The 13,681-nt window shown below is 30.1% G+C and overlaps 1 pseudogene across 1 annotated transcript; it reads right to left on the bottom strand.

The window, feature by feature from the left end:
• Positions 1-2,975: 2,975 nt before the first annotated feature.
• LOC145970167 (uncharacterized) lies at positions 2,976-9,717 on the bottom strand (annotated as a pseudogene). The gene is made up of 8 exons (XR_014438345.1): positions 9,584-9,717; positions 5,754-8,555; positions 5,297-5,572; positions 4,748-4,804; positions 4,518-4,568; positions 4,170-4,416; positions 3,743-3,902; positions 2,976-3,214 (listed from the first exon to the last, which is right to left on the bottom strand). The product of XR_014438345.1 is annotated as an uncharacterized LOC145970167 (transcript).
• Between the last annotated feature and the right edge of the window lie 3,964 nt (positions 9,718-13,681).

Here is a 13,681-nt window from a genome sequence, read left to right as displayed (position 1 = left end):
TGGTGATACCCCGTGGGTGGTGTGGAAAATCGCCACACTCATTAAATTTTTTTATTTTATTATTTTAAATGTATATGTATGGAGAAAACAAGTTCAATTATTATATTAAATAGTTTTATAATATATTTTTGTCATATAATTAGTATATATTTATATTTGTATATATATTTGTATAATATATTTATAATATATATATAATAGACACATACATATTATAAACATATTATACGATAAAAAAGCTGTAAGAGAAACATTGAGCGCATATCGAGATATCGAGGAGCGAGCAGCGTGTAGCGTCGCGCGTCGGCCGTCGCTTTCGTTGGTAGGAAGAAGACAGAAGACTGTATTCTGTCCTCTTCTACTATCCGAAGCTAGCCGAAGCGCCGAGCTCACACGTACGCTTACGCTCACATCCTCATTACCCCCTCCACGCCGTGTTGCATGTTGCTTGCGGCGGAGATCTGGCAGCTTTGCCCCGTTGCCTCATCTCTTGGATGATACGCTCGACCTCCTCCCTAAGGTGTAACGGGATTCTTCGAGGAGCCTGCTTTATAGGTTCCGAATCTCCCACGTTAATCGAATGCTCCAAAATCTCACAATTCTCTGCGATTAAATTTTCTGAGAACACATCCTGAAACTCCACTAGGAAATCGGCGAAAATATCTTTCTGAAAACAAGACAGATTTTTAGAGTTTTCTTCGAAAAACATTTGCAGAGAAAGGGGGACTTTTCCTTCTGAAATTCGGAAACAAGGAAATTCCATTTCATCCCTTTTCTGGGGTTTCCCGAATTCTGACTCGAAGACCCTATCTAGTCCCAACTTCTCAAGAAAATCCGACCCTAATATACATTCGTCAGAAATGTTTGCCACCAACATCGGGATTTCCAAACGATACTTCCCTAATTCGATCTCAACGATAACCTTATATTTGACTGGAATGGTCTCTCCAGTCGGATATTTAAGGAAACAATTTTTGACCTCAAAACGACGCTTCGGCCCCTTAATCATTCTCTCACTTGCAACAGAAACGTCGGAGCCCGTGTCTATTTTAAATAAGCAATTCTTCCAATCAAGAAAACCTTTGTAAACAAAAGAGCTTTTCTTAGGTCTACTTATCCTAAAACATTGTTCAATTTCTGGGGCATTGGCCATTTTAGTCGAACCTGCCCCATAAAGTTCGACTAAACCTTGTTTCCCGTCAAAGACGGGCATTCTGACCGGAAGTGCCCCTCCGCGCCACATTGCCAACACTCTTTCTTCTGTAGATGGAATTTACTCTTTTTGTCTTTATAATTTGAAAACCTTTCTTTATTTCCTTCTCCTTCCTTCTTTTTATTCTCCTCACTCTGCCCGTTAAATCTATTATTCTTGCTAAATTTGTTAATTTTGTTAAGTTTATTGTTAAATTTATCGTTTTCGTTACTTTGATTGAATTGATTGAATTTATTCCTCGTAAAACTATTCTCCTGAATGACCTTTACAGCCATCGCTCTTTCCACCGCGATTTTTAAAGAAGTGATATTCTCTAACTGAAGAGTTCTTCTCAGGAAACCGTCCGATAGCGCAGCTATAAACTGGGCACAAGCGATCTTATCCCTCACTTCGTGAGAACACTCAGGGTAAGCAAGACGCGAAAGCCTCTCCAGATCTGCACCCAAAGTGGCCAAATCCTCCGAACTCTTTTGTTTTCTATTGGTAAACTGGGTATAGTAAGTCTGGGCCAAATGCCCCTCCCCGAAACGCAACTCTAACTTTGATTTCAGCTCGTCGAATTTCAGATTCTCTATTTCAAAAACCCCATCCAAAATTGAACGTGCCTTTCCCCTCAAACAAGCAGCCAAGGCCACGGCCTTCTGAGAATCGCTCCAGTTATTTGCCCGCGCTATCAAAACGAATTGAGTGAGAAACTCACGCAAGGGGACACTCCCGTCATAATTATCGGTTTTTAATTTTAGGCCCAAGCCGGGATTCGAATTTTCTAATCGCGGACTATTATTAGAAGGACTTAGCTGTTGGTCCTGTCGTAATCTCCCCTCCAGACGTCGGAGCTCGCTGTCTCGCTCCCGGAGCTGCGCCTCAAATTCGGCTCGCATCTGCAAGCGTTCCTCTCGCAGCTCCCGGATCTCTCGCATCGCCGCCTGAAGAGTGATCGCCTCTGACGACGGGCTGGGAGTCGCGGCTCGTATCCTCTTTCGTGTAGAGACGCCCGTGGGATCCTGTTGCCCGATGTTTGTCGTCGACATTCTAAATTTAGCGTCCTCACAAAGTTGACAAAATCACGTCCCGATTGATCCTTCAGTATCCCGTCGATCCCGGACGAGCCCCCAAAAATGTTACGCCCGGGGCGGGGACTTCGATAGATATCGAAGTCGCGCGGTAAAGAGATCGGCCGCTCGCGGGACGCGCTAAATAAACAAGCACTTAAGGAAACTAAAGAACTTTAATGCACTGCACAATTACAACACAAACGGTAACTCAGAACGTAAATACACAATAATAATAACACGGATCGACTCGTAAGAGAAACGCGTCCACACAGCCTGACAGCTGACTCCAGACTCAAATGACAGCCGCCGCTGTCAACAACCTCTTGACAACGGACTTCTTCTCTTTCCACGACGGACTCGACCGCGACCCGAACCAGGGACGTAACAATATATTAATAAAACTGTTTTCGAACTTTATATTCTTTATAAAAAATATATATTATTTATAAGAGTATATAATATATATTTTTTATAAAATATTTTTTATAATATATCTTTATTTATAAAAGAAATAATAAAATTTATAAAAAATATATATTAAAATATATATAAAAATTTATAATATATCTTATAATATATCTTTATAATATATCTTATAATATATCTTTATTTATAAAAGAAATAATAAAATTTATAAAAAATATATATAAAAATTTATAAAAAATATATATTATTTATAAGAGTATATAATATATATTTTTTATAAAATATTTTTTATAATATATCTTTATTTATAAAAGAAATAATAAAATTTTTAAACGAAACAAAAATATTCTTTGAATAAAATAAAATAACATTTTAAACGAAATCTCTTTTAAAATTAATTATTTCTTATTTAATTATGTCTTAATTTTCCCCTCTCAGCAGCTCTTCTCAACCATCCTTGGATATATACATTTTTCCGAATGTTTAGTTGTTTCGCAATATCTTCCTTTCGTTGATGCACCTATTTAAAATAATATCATTAAAATAGAATATTAAAATTATTTTATTTATGCAATTTAACAAAATAATAAGCAAAATAAATTATGCTATGTGTATGATTATATGTTTATTATTTTGAATTATTTGGGAATTGCTAATTTTTTGTAAGAAAGTATTATCAAGAGACATAGTAGTGTCTTATACAGGTAGAATAGGATTGCGTTTCACGCATAATACGCGCCTTTATCAAATTAAATCTAACCTAATAGTATACTATTAGATGCTAGACTATACTATTAGTGTACTATTAGATGTAGTATTATGTACTATTTAAATTATATGTGCATATGCATAAAATAGAATGCAGTGAATCAAACGCATGCAAATTTCTAATTTTTGTAAAAATATGAGATAAATTTTTTTACATATTTTAGCTTTTTTCAATAAATTCATTTTTAATGTTTATAATTACAAATTTCAATAATTTGGATTAAAATTTTTTTATTTGAATATTTGTGAAATAATAATTATTTTTTAGAATAATACTCACTTATTAAAACTTTACAAATATTGAGGTCACAGAATGCTTTTTTCTGTTTTCTCCCAAAAAAGCTGTATTTGTCTGCAAGTTTATTTGTCATTATCATTGAAAGTGCTCTTCGAATAAATTCATATCCATTCTTTCCTCCTAGATTTTGCAATTCATTTATCTAAAAAATAAATAAACGTTGCTTACAAACTAAATATAATTAAAAAATGAAAATAATATATTTTACATGTGAAATGTAATGTGATAAATACGATTTAATTTTTACACACATACTATTTAATATATGTATATATGTATGTGGATGTATGCATGTGTGTAAATATATGTATGTATATGTATAACGTAATTATTTTTAATTTAAATTAATTATGACATATTAATAAAATAAGTAAAAATAGTAATATTATAGACTTCAAAGTTTAATTACCGCATTAGTAATTTCATTTTCATTTTCCAGAATAAGTTCCACTGTCTGAAGTTCTTCTTCGGTTTGAAGGGGAAAATTTAATCTTTATTATTAAATATTGAAATTATTTGTTCTTTTTCTTTGTTAGCATTTGTTTGCTGAGAGACATTTTTTAGGTTCAATTTAATATCTTTGACTTCAGATAATATATCAGTGACCACACTTCGTATTAAATAATTTTGGGCCACTAAATTTTTAACAGTCTTTTCTGAAAAAAATTATTTTAATTTATATTTAATTTTATTATTATATTGAAATTTATTGTCAATATGTATGTGTATATTGTGTGTAATGTTTATATCATATTACCATCAAGTTTCTTACTACTGCAACAACTGCATGTTGAATTGCATGAAGCACCTATAAAAAAATACATCACATAACAATTTCTCATAAATTTATTTTTAAATAAAAATGTTTAATTTTCTATTATTAGTTTGCCCGTTGACAATGTCTCTCAAAATTATTTTTATGAATATGTATAAGACTATAAAATGACGAAACTTATAAAATACACTTACTATATAAAATACACTTACTTTGTAGTGTTGTATCATAACTTGTCGAAGCAACATCTTTATCAAAAATTGAATTATCTGTAAAAAGAAGAATTTTAGAAATATAAAATATAATATATATGTCTGAGTAAAAATAAGTAATAATAATGGTAAATGATCCCGCGAGTGCTTCCTTTTTATAGTAATTTTTGAGGGCGTGTAAAATTTCGGGGCGGGAATACCTCAAGTTTTCTGACGTATTTGTTTGGGCCTATGTTCAAAAATGTTTATGACATTATTGACAAACGGTTTTGTTTATCGGCCGGCCTTTTTCATCGCAAGCCGGAAAATTGTTGTATCGCGAGAACGGTTCTGTTTGTCGGTCGGTCTTTTTGTCGCCGATTGGAAGAGTATTATATATATATATATATGTTTAATCTTGAAAGGAAGAAACGTGAAGCCGACAGGACGTAACAATATATATATATATATATATATATATATATATATATATATATATATTTGAAATATAATATGCACAAATATTAATCAAAATATGTAATTAAATGTTATTAATATGTAACAACTTACTATTTTCTATATTATATGATGTAATCTTTTTGGGAGAATTATACTTTGATTTAAAATTTTCTGCTCCAATATTTTCCTTCTCCTGCTCCAATATTTTAGTTTTTCTTTTTAATTTTGGTGGTTGTGGTAATGAAAGGAAACTTTCTTCTGTTGATGAGGAGGAAGATAATATTTTTTGAATTCTTATTCTTTTAGAACTATCTTCTGCTTCACTAGAATTTAGATCACTTGTAAACTCAGCGATACGCGCTTTCGAGCGTGCCTTAGAATAGTCATCTAAAAATATTGTAAAATTGAATCTTTTTATTTTATTGCATTTGCTTTATATGTAATCATATCAAAACTAGTAAATTGTTTTAAAAACTTAAATATTTATTTTAAAAAAGTAAAATAAAACTCAAAGAAACAGTAAACAGTAAAACTCAGTACATATATTACTTTAAATGTAAAAACTTACTGAAAGTAGAATTTCTAAAGTTCTTAATTTTATACTTAGGCCAGCATGTATTTAAAGGCTCGTGCTTTCGTATTGCACACATTAACTTTTCCCGCGAATATGTAGGCCAATAACAAAATTGTCCTTGTATCCATATTGAAGGTATTGCTTCCACAGTAGAGTCCTCTTCGAATTGCACTACGGTCCACGTTTGTTCGCACATCTTTCTTTTCAGTATATAAAATTCCTCTCCCTTTATATATTCCTTTCCCTTTACATATAAACCATAGACAACCCATATTAGAAATTTCCAGCAAGCGACACAAGTATCATTCTTTTTTCAAATCCAGTGACCAAGAAAGATAAAATAATTTAATAACAAAGAAAAAGGGATAGATTAAAAATAATCGTCATTGACTCTCTTTCTCTTTAATCAACATATTGTACACAATGCAGCGCATATTTATTTCAATTTCATAAAGAGCATACGACATTTGTTAATAGAAAATTATAAAATGAAATCAGAATAATCTTTACAACTATATATAAATTGAAAATATTTAGATTTAAAATTAAAAAACAGTTTTATGAAAAAAGAACAAAATTATTAAAAACACGAAACTATTCTTTTATAATTTATAGAATTTTTTTCCTTAGAAAAATATGCATAATAGTAATTATTAGTATACTAATATTAACAATTAAATATTTGCATGTATTAATGGAAATACTACATGCTTTTCGTCCCAATTTAATATTACACATTTAAATGAAATATCTGCTACATCAAATATTTCGAGAGGACCAACATTGTCAACAGCAAAGATTCCGATCTCTTTTGATTCACAAGGACGCGTATAAAAATTTTCTACGACCAAAAACTTTCTACCAATAAACTTAAATTCATTATTGTAATAGACAATATTTTTAATTAAGATTATGTCTCCATTGATAAGAGTGCAACAATTATTAGGATGAGCTATACACAACATACAATCTTGTAAAATAATTCTTTTAAATTGTTTACAAATGTTCAAGTTGATAGTCGGACCATTAGAATGCTCTTTTTCATAAATAGGATATTTTTTACTTGTTATATTTACTATTTTAGCTGAATGTAAATTTTGTTCGCTTTTCCTTTTAATTATTTGAGCTAACGGTTTTTCACCTTTACGGATAGATTTTAAAATAGTTTGTAAGTAGTTTTCGAACGGAAAGGCACTAAAATTGTCTAACGGACCATGAATTTTAACATCTTCAGAAAGATGCAATAAATTATGAACATTATGAGATATATTTTCTGCACCGTATAAAATTTTAAATGTGTTTACAAAATACAAAAGAAGATTAGAAGCATAATTAATAAAATGTGAATATTTTGGACACGTTAATATAATTATTGCAACATGTAAACTAAGAAAATTTATATATCTATCATTGTTTAATATTTTTCTAAGAACAACAGGGCCAGTATAAAACAAAAATTGTCTGAATTCAGTAGCTTTCCATCTTTTTGCTTCGAGTAATGATCGAGGTTTACGATTAAATTCTATTGGTATATTTTTGGCTTGACTAATTAAATTAGAAGTTATATTTGCAATATTTTGATGTGATAATTTTGTAGACGGTTTTCAAAACACCATAAATTTACTATTAGTTTTTTTACAACTCCAAGACAAATTAGGTGCATGTAATCTAAAGGAAAAGATTTAATCATATCAAGACCAGGAATCTGCTCTAATATGCTAGTGCCGTTGTGATGTTCTTCTTGGATTTTTGTTCTATAGCAAGTATCTGTTCTTAAATGTAAATTATTTGTATTGGAAAAGCAAACACGATTATTAATATAAACTCCTTTTTCATAACATTTAGTACATGAATAAAAACCCGTATGACCGATTGTGTAGGTAATATAACTTTTTGCTACTGCATCACATACAAAATGAGAAATTTTCACAGAATAATGTTTAGTATCGATAATCATGCCAGTATTAATAACATTTGATACATCTTTAACAAAATCATTTAAATAAGAATTAGCGTTTTTAGGTTTTTGATAACCATGATAAATACCAATCATTTCTACAGTACCATGATGTTTGACAAGCCGACATAAAATAGGATAAACTTGACTTCCAGAACTTTTTGCTAGCGGCAAACCATCTATATTAATTGCAAGTTCTATCATTCCGTTATTTTTAAAAAAGTCATTTGAAGAATATATAAGATTTTTTATACAATTTTCTACACCAAAATGATAATATTGACCAGGTTCAATAACTTTGCTCACAATTGTACGACAAGTTCCTAAAAGAGTTCGAGCATCAGTGGGTAATTTGGGAATATGAGATTTTAATAATTTTAATAAATCATTTAATGCTGTATGTGAAATATTATGCTGTAATGACCACTGTATAAGATGTAATTGTATGTCTTCTTCTAAATTATTGTTTTCTTCAGTAGTGTCATGAAACTTATTTATATCAAAGTTGACTAATTGTAAATCTGAAGAAAATGAAAGATTTTCATCTGATTCATAATTCAATAATAGATCTGATTCTAAAGTGCTATGTTCAAAAAGTTCTGGCTGTGAGCTATTTTCAGAGACATTTGTATTCAGTTCAAAACAGAATCTTTTTGTGACAATTTCAGAACGATTACTTGAAAAAGATTCTTCTTGGGAAGTCTTTCTCTTTGCTCTCATATAATGTTTCTTAATTTCTGACATTATTCTCACTAGACTTACACAATATACTTATCTTCAGTACAGATGAGTGATGAGTGATGAATATGAAATGATAGAATAGTAAAGATGACATAAAGCTAAAAAAAAATAAAATTTACATTAAACAATTTAAACTTATAATTTTAATTTTGTAACTTATATTATTCAAATAAAACTAGCAATTTATTAAGTTTTATTTAAAGTTTTATTTAAAGTTTTATTTGAAATTTTATCTAGCAATAAAATGAGATACTTGTTTAGAATTACTTATTTATCTCTTTCAATAAAATGTTTATTCGATGTTTCTTTGTTTGTAAAAAAAAGAAACAATAAATTATTGCCACTTGACAATAGGCAAATAGTCAAATATATAAGCTTAAGATTAAAAAATCTTCTTAACAATATAGAAATTATTTTGATTTTAAAATAATAATGTGCCATAGCACGTATATAAAATTATATATATAATTTTATATTATATCATATGCATATAATGTGAAATATATTAGTGCAATATTTTATGTAAAACAAAATCTGTTCTTCATTATATACTCACAATGCTTATCAAGAAATGGGATTTTAACTTCTACGCAAAAGAAAATTGATTATGCTTTCATCAAAGTAATAAATTTTCTTTTGCATAGAAGTTGAAATTCTATTAGAATATTATATAATCACAGTTTTTGATTACATTGTAAACATATATATGTGAAGTAGTCCTGTTTTACATGATAAGTTGCAAACTTATATAAATCTACAATATAAATTTCACTTATAACGTAAGCTGCTTACTGCTACAAGCAAAACGATATTTATAATTGTAAGATTTACATATATTTGCAACTTTGTACATATATATAATATATATGTGCATAAAATAACACCTTTATATTATTTTAATAAAGTATATTATACATAAATTTTATTTTTATATCAGTATCACCACCGACGAGATATAATAGTATCTCGTCGGTGGTATCACAGATTTTCTAACCTTAAAAGTATTACTATTTTTATAGTTTAAAATATCGTCTCTTCTTCAAGCAATGTTATATACTTTTTTACAGTATGTTGTATCTAAAAATATTATAATTAATAATATGTATTAATATTATTTATTCCTTACCGTTAAAAACGAAAAATACCAGATAATAACTGTTGCAGACACAATGACACAGCACTCCAGCGTTTTAAGGGCGTGTTCCAAAATTCACTGCCAGCGCTGAAAATCTATAGTTCACGTTATGTATATTATATATTTTCAGCGCTGGCAGTGAATTTTGGAACATAACCTAAGTGGTAAAGCAGTGATGCCAACGCAGTATATACTTGTGTAGTACGCATTCACGCTTCTGTGCATATATACATATACGACAAAGCAGAATATGGCATCACTGGACTAAAATTTCTTCTCGCGCAGACGCTCCACATATTATAGCAGCTAGTGAAATCCAAAAATACTGTACAACGAATAAACTTGAAATTATAATTATTAAAATATTTTTAGTGTGAAAAATATTTTCAATGTTGTTATAATTTAATAAACAAAACAATATATTTTTTTTAGCAAATTTATTAAGAAAATTTGATCTGCTAGTAGATATTTTATCGTCTCAAAGATGTCTTAGGAATGTCTTCTGGACATTATTTGGATGTGCGTGCTGTCTGATTTTTTTTATCCATTATTTTTATCGATTTAGACTACACTCTGATTAGAGTATCTCTATTAGATATCAAAGAAAATTGATAAATGTTTCACACAAACAATCATAAATTTTTTGAACAAAAATTTTTGTATATATATAATACATTAAATGGACATTTTTAAAACGTGTAATTATAAATATATTTTGGATGTCTATTAATGTATGTTTTTAAAACGTTCATATTATATCCATGGATCTTTGGACTAAATAAAAACCAAAATTGGATGTCCATTGGATATTTGGTGCTGTCTGGGTTAATTTAAAGTAATTTGTCTAATAATCTGGATTCCTTGTTGGAATTCAGAATATTAAACAGATTATTTGAAATTAAAATAAGAAGTAATCCATTTACTGCATTTATTAAGGTATTTCATCTATTACCGAGTGTACTTACATAATTGTACATAGATTATCGAGATCAATATTAATAAAAATCATTTAATAAACACTAATAGGTGTTTTTCAAACGTTTTATATTCATCTATTAGAAATAACATTTTTGTCTGAAGTTTTGTTTATAAAATAAATAATTTCACATTTTTATTTATTTTTTACATCACGAAGAATCTATTTTTTATTCTACATATAGTCCAACTGTCTTCTATATTCATATATAATTTATTAATGTAAAAATATGCTTAAAATATTCTAAAAATATACTCATAATATACCAAGAAATATTCTGAGTATATACTGAGTAGGTTTCTAAGGCAGACATAGGAACATCCTCCGTACATTCTCAAAATATCATAGTTCTATATCGAATATTAGTGGGATATACACAATCTACGTTTGCGATATACTGAGTACATACTCAGGATCTATCTGTGCTGTATGGGAACTGCGATTTTTTATACAAGCTATAAAAAAAATTCTTCTATATTTTTTACTTTTATTTTTTCACAAGAAGTTATTTTGTCAATTATGATTAATTGGATTACATATATTACCATCTTTTTATATAAATTTTATTATTATTTTACATAATCACAAATTGTGATCATTTTCTGAATGATGACTACATTATAAAACAATTATAAAAGATTTACTTATTTATTGGTAGAAAAACATATTTCAATTATCTACGCTTATCCACGATCCATGATATATTATGCGATTATGCGGAATTAATATTATTATTTATTTATTGTTCTTAATCCATGCCTTACGGCTTTGGATGGACTTCCAGTCTTACAGAGCTTTACATGTTTTGTATTCATTAACGTATAAAATATAAAATATAAAATGTGATATAATATATAAAATTAAAATAGAATAGAAATAGAAATAGAATAAAGTATAATATATAAAGTGTATAGAGTGTAAGGTGCAAGTTATACAGTACTTGAATGGAATAAAATAAAATAAAATCTAAATCTAAAATCTAAAATCTAAAATCTGAAATCTAAACTTTAGCGTAACAGGCGGGGAAAGTAATATGAGATATTATAAAATAAAATAAAATAAGATAAGATAAAATTGGATTAAATTAAATTGTAACTGCTGATAAGAGTAAAATAAAAGTAAAATCAAAATCAAAATAAAATCAAAATCAAAATCAAAAATAAAATAAAAATATAATGAAAATAACGTTGCGAATAAGAAAACATTATCTGTCTTAGCTCCTATCTAATCTAATCTAGTCTAATCTAAATGAGTAAAATGTTAAATGTTATGTATTATATGTTATATGGAGTGTGTAAAAACTCTTAGATCTCCCTTTGTAGTTTAGTAATTCTTTGTGTTCTATCTTTATTATCTTTGGTATCTATGGTATCTTTGGTTTCTTTGGCATCTTTGGCTTCCTATTTTGTTGTTGTTCTTAGTCATTATTACTTCTTGTCTCTATCTTTCGTTGCACCTCGGGTTTCCTTGACTTGCGATGGTTTTATCCGCCTTCTCCGTCCTCTTCTCTTCTCGTATCTTGTCTATTTTTCTCATTACATTCAATCCGTTTCCCTCCTCGCTCAAGAATTCTTCCATTGATATTTCGTCTTTTGTTGCTTCGCATTCCTTTAGTACATGCTTTAGGCTTTCTTCTCCTTTTCCACATATCCTGCATTCTCTTTCTGTCTCCTCCTTCCAGTAGTATCCTCCTCTCACTTCGCTACCACATCTATATCTTGCAATTCTGCTCCTATCTTTCTTACTCTTTTTTCCTTTCAGATAATTCGGTACTCCTTCTGTCTTTATCTTTTTATATATATCGTTATATCTTGAATCCTCTGTTTTCCTCTTCCTCTCTTCTTTTTGTCGTTCTTCAATTCTTTCCATTATCTTTTCGGATATCTCTGTCTCCCCTTCTTCTCTCTTCTTTTTCAGTTCTTCTTTACCCATGTCTGCCTCCTCTAGTATCCTTCTCCTTTTCTTTTCCCATTTACTTTCTTCTCCACTTTCTCTCCTTTTCTCTATTTCTTTCATACATTCTATTATTATCTTCTTCTCCGATTGCCTTGCCTTTTCTTCATATTTTATTGCTCTTTTTATGGCCTCCGTTCTCAGTTCCTTCATTTTTGTTTCTTCTTCCAGTATGTAGTTTGGTGTCCTCCTGTCTAGTTTCAGTATCCATTTTATATATTTCCTCTTTATTTTCTCCATCCTTTCTTCGTTTCCCCATCCCCATATCTCTGCCCCGTATAGAGCCACGCTTCCTACTAACGCATTAAACATCTTTATTCTTCTTTCGTAGTCGTCCGCGAATATCCTTTCTCCTATGCTCCAGGTCTGCTTCATCGCCACCATCGCTCTTCTCATTCTTTCTACTATATGTTTCTCCGCTCCGCCGTTCTTTTGCATAATGTAACCTAGGTAGTTCATTTCTTTTACCTCTTCTATTTCTTCTTCTCCCCATTTCCATTCTCTTCTCTTTGTGCGTCCTCTTCCTTTCTCGAATACCATTACCTTTGATTTCCCTGCGCTTAAGGTTAATCCTTTCTTGTCAATGTATCTTTTAAATCTTTTCATCATCCCTTTAAGTTCTACTTCGCTTCTCGCCATCAACACAATATCGTCTGCATATGTTATCGACCATAGTTTCTCTTTTCCTATCACTACGCCTCCCGTTTGCTCCTTTTTCATTTCTCTTTCCAGATCCATTATGTATATATTGAATAATGTTGGACTCATGGGGCATCCTTGTCTGACTCCGCATTTCGTCCAGAATTCTTTGGACTTTCTATTTCCAACCTTTACTATATTCTTTGTCTCTTTGTATGTTTCCATAATTCTCCTTCTCAGTCTCTCTCCGATCCTTGCCTCCCTCAGCATCTCTCCTAGTTTTGCTCTGTCCACTCTGTCGAATGCCGCTTTGAGGTCTGCAAAGAAGGCAAAGATCTTACCTTTACTCTTTGATAATTCTCTGTTGACTATGTAGTTCAGTGTGAAGATTGCATCTGTTGTCCCTCTTCCTGTCCTGAAACCGAATTGTCCCTCCTCCATCCTTTCCTCCGCCACCTTCTTCATCTTTCCGTTCAGTATGCTAGCATATATTTTATATGCCGTATCCATTAGTGTTATTC

This window comes from Camponotus vicinus, unplaced genomic scaffold (genome assembly GCF_025532165.1).
Source record: "Camponotus vicinus isolate PSW18456_S1 unplaced genomic scaffold, iyCamVici1.0 SCAF_4, whole genome shotgun sequence".
Taxonomy (NCBI): Eukaryota; Metazoa; Arthropoda; class Insecta; order Hymenoptera; family Formicidae; genus Camponotus; species Camponotus vicinus.
Note: the sequence above shows the minus strand (reverse complement) of the source record. Positions and strands in the feature narration are given on the sequence as shown.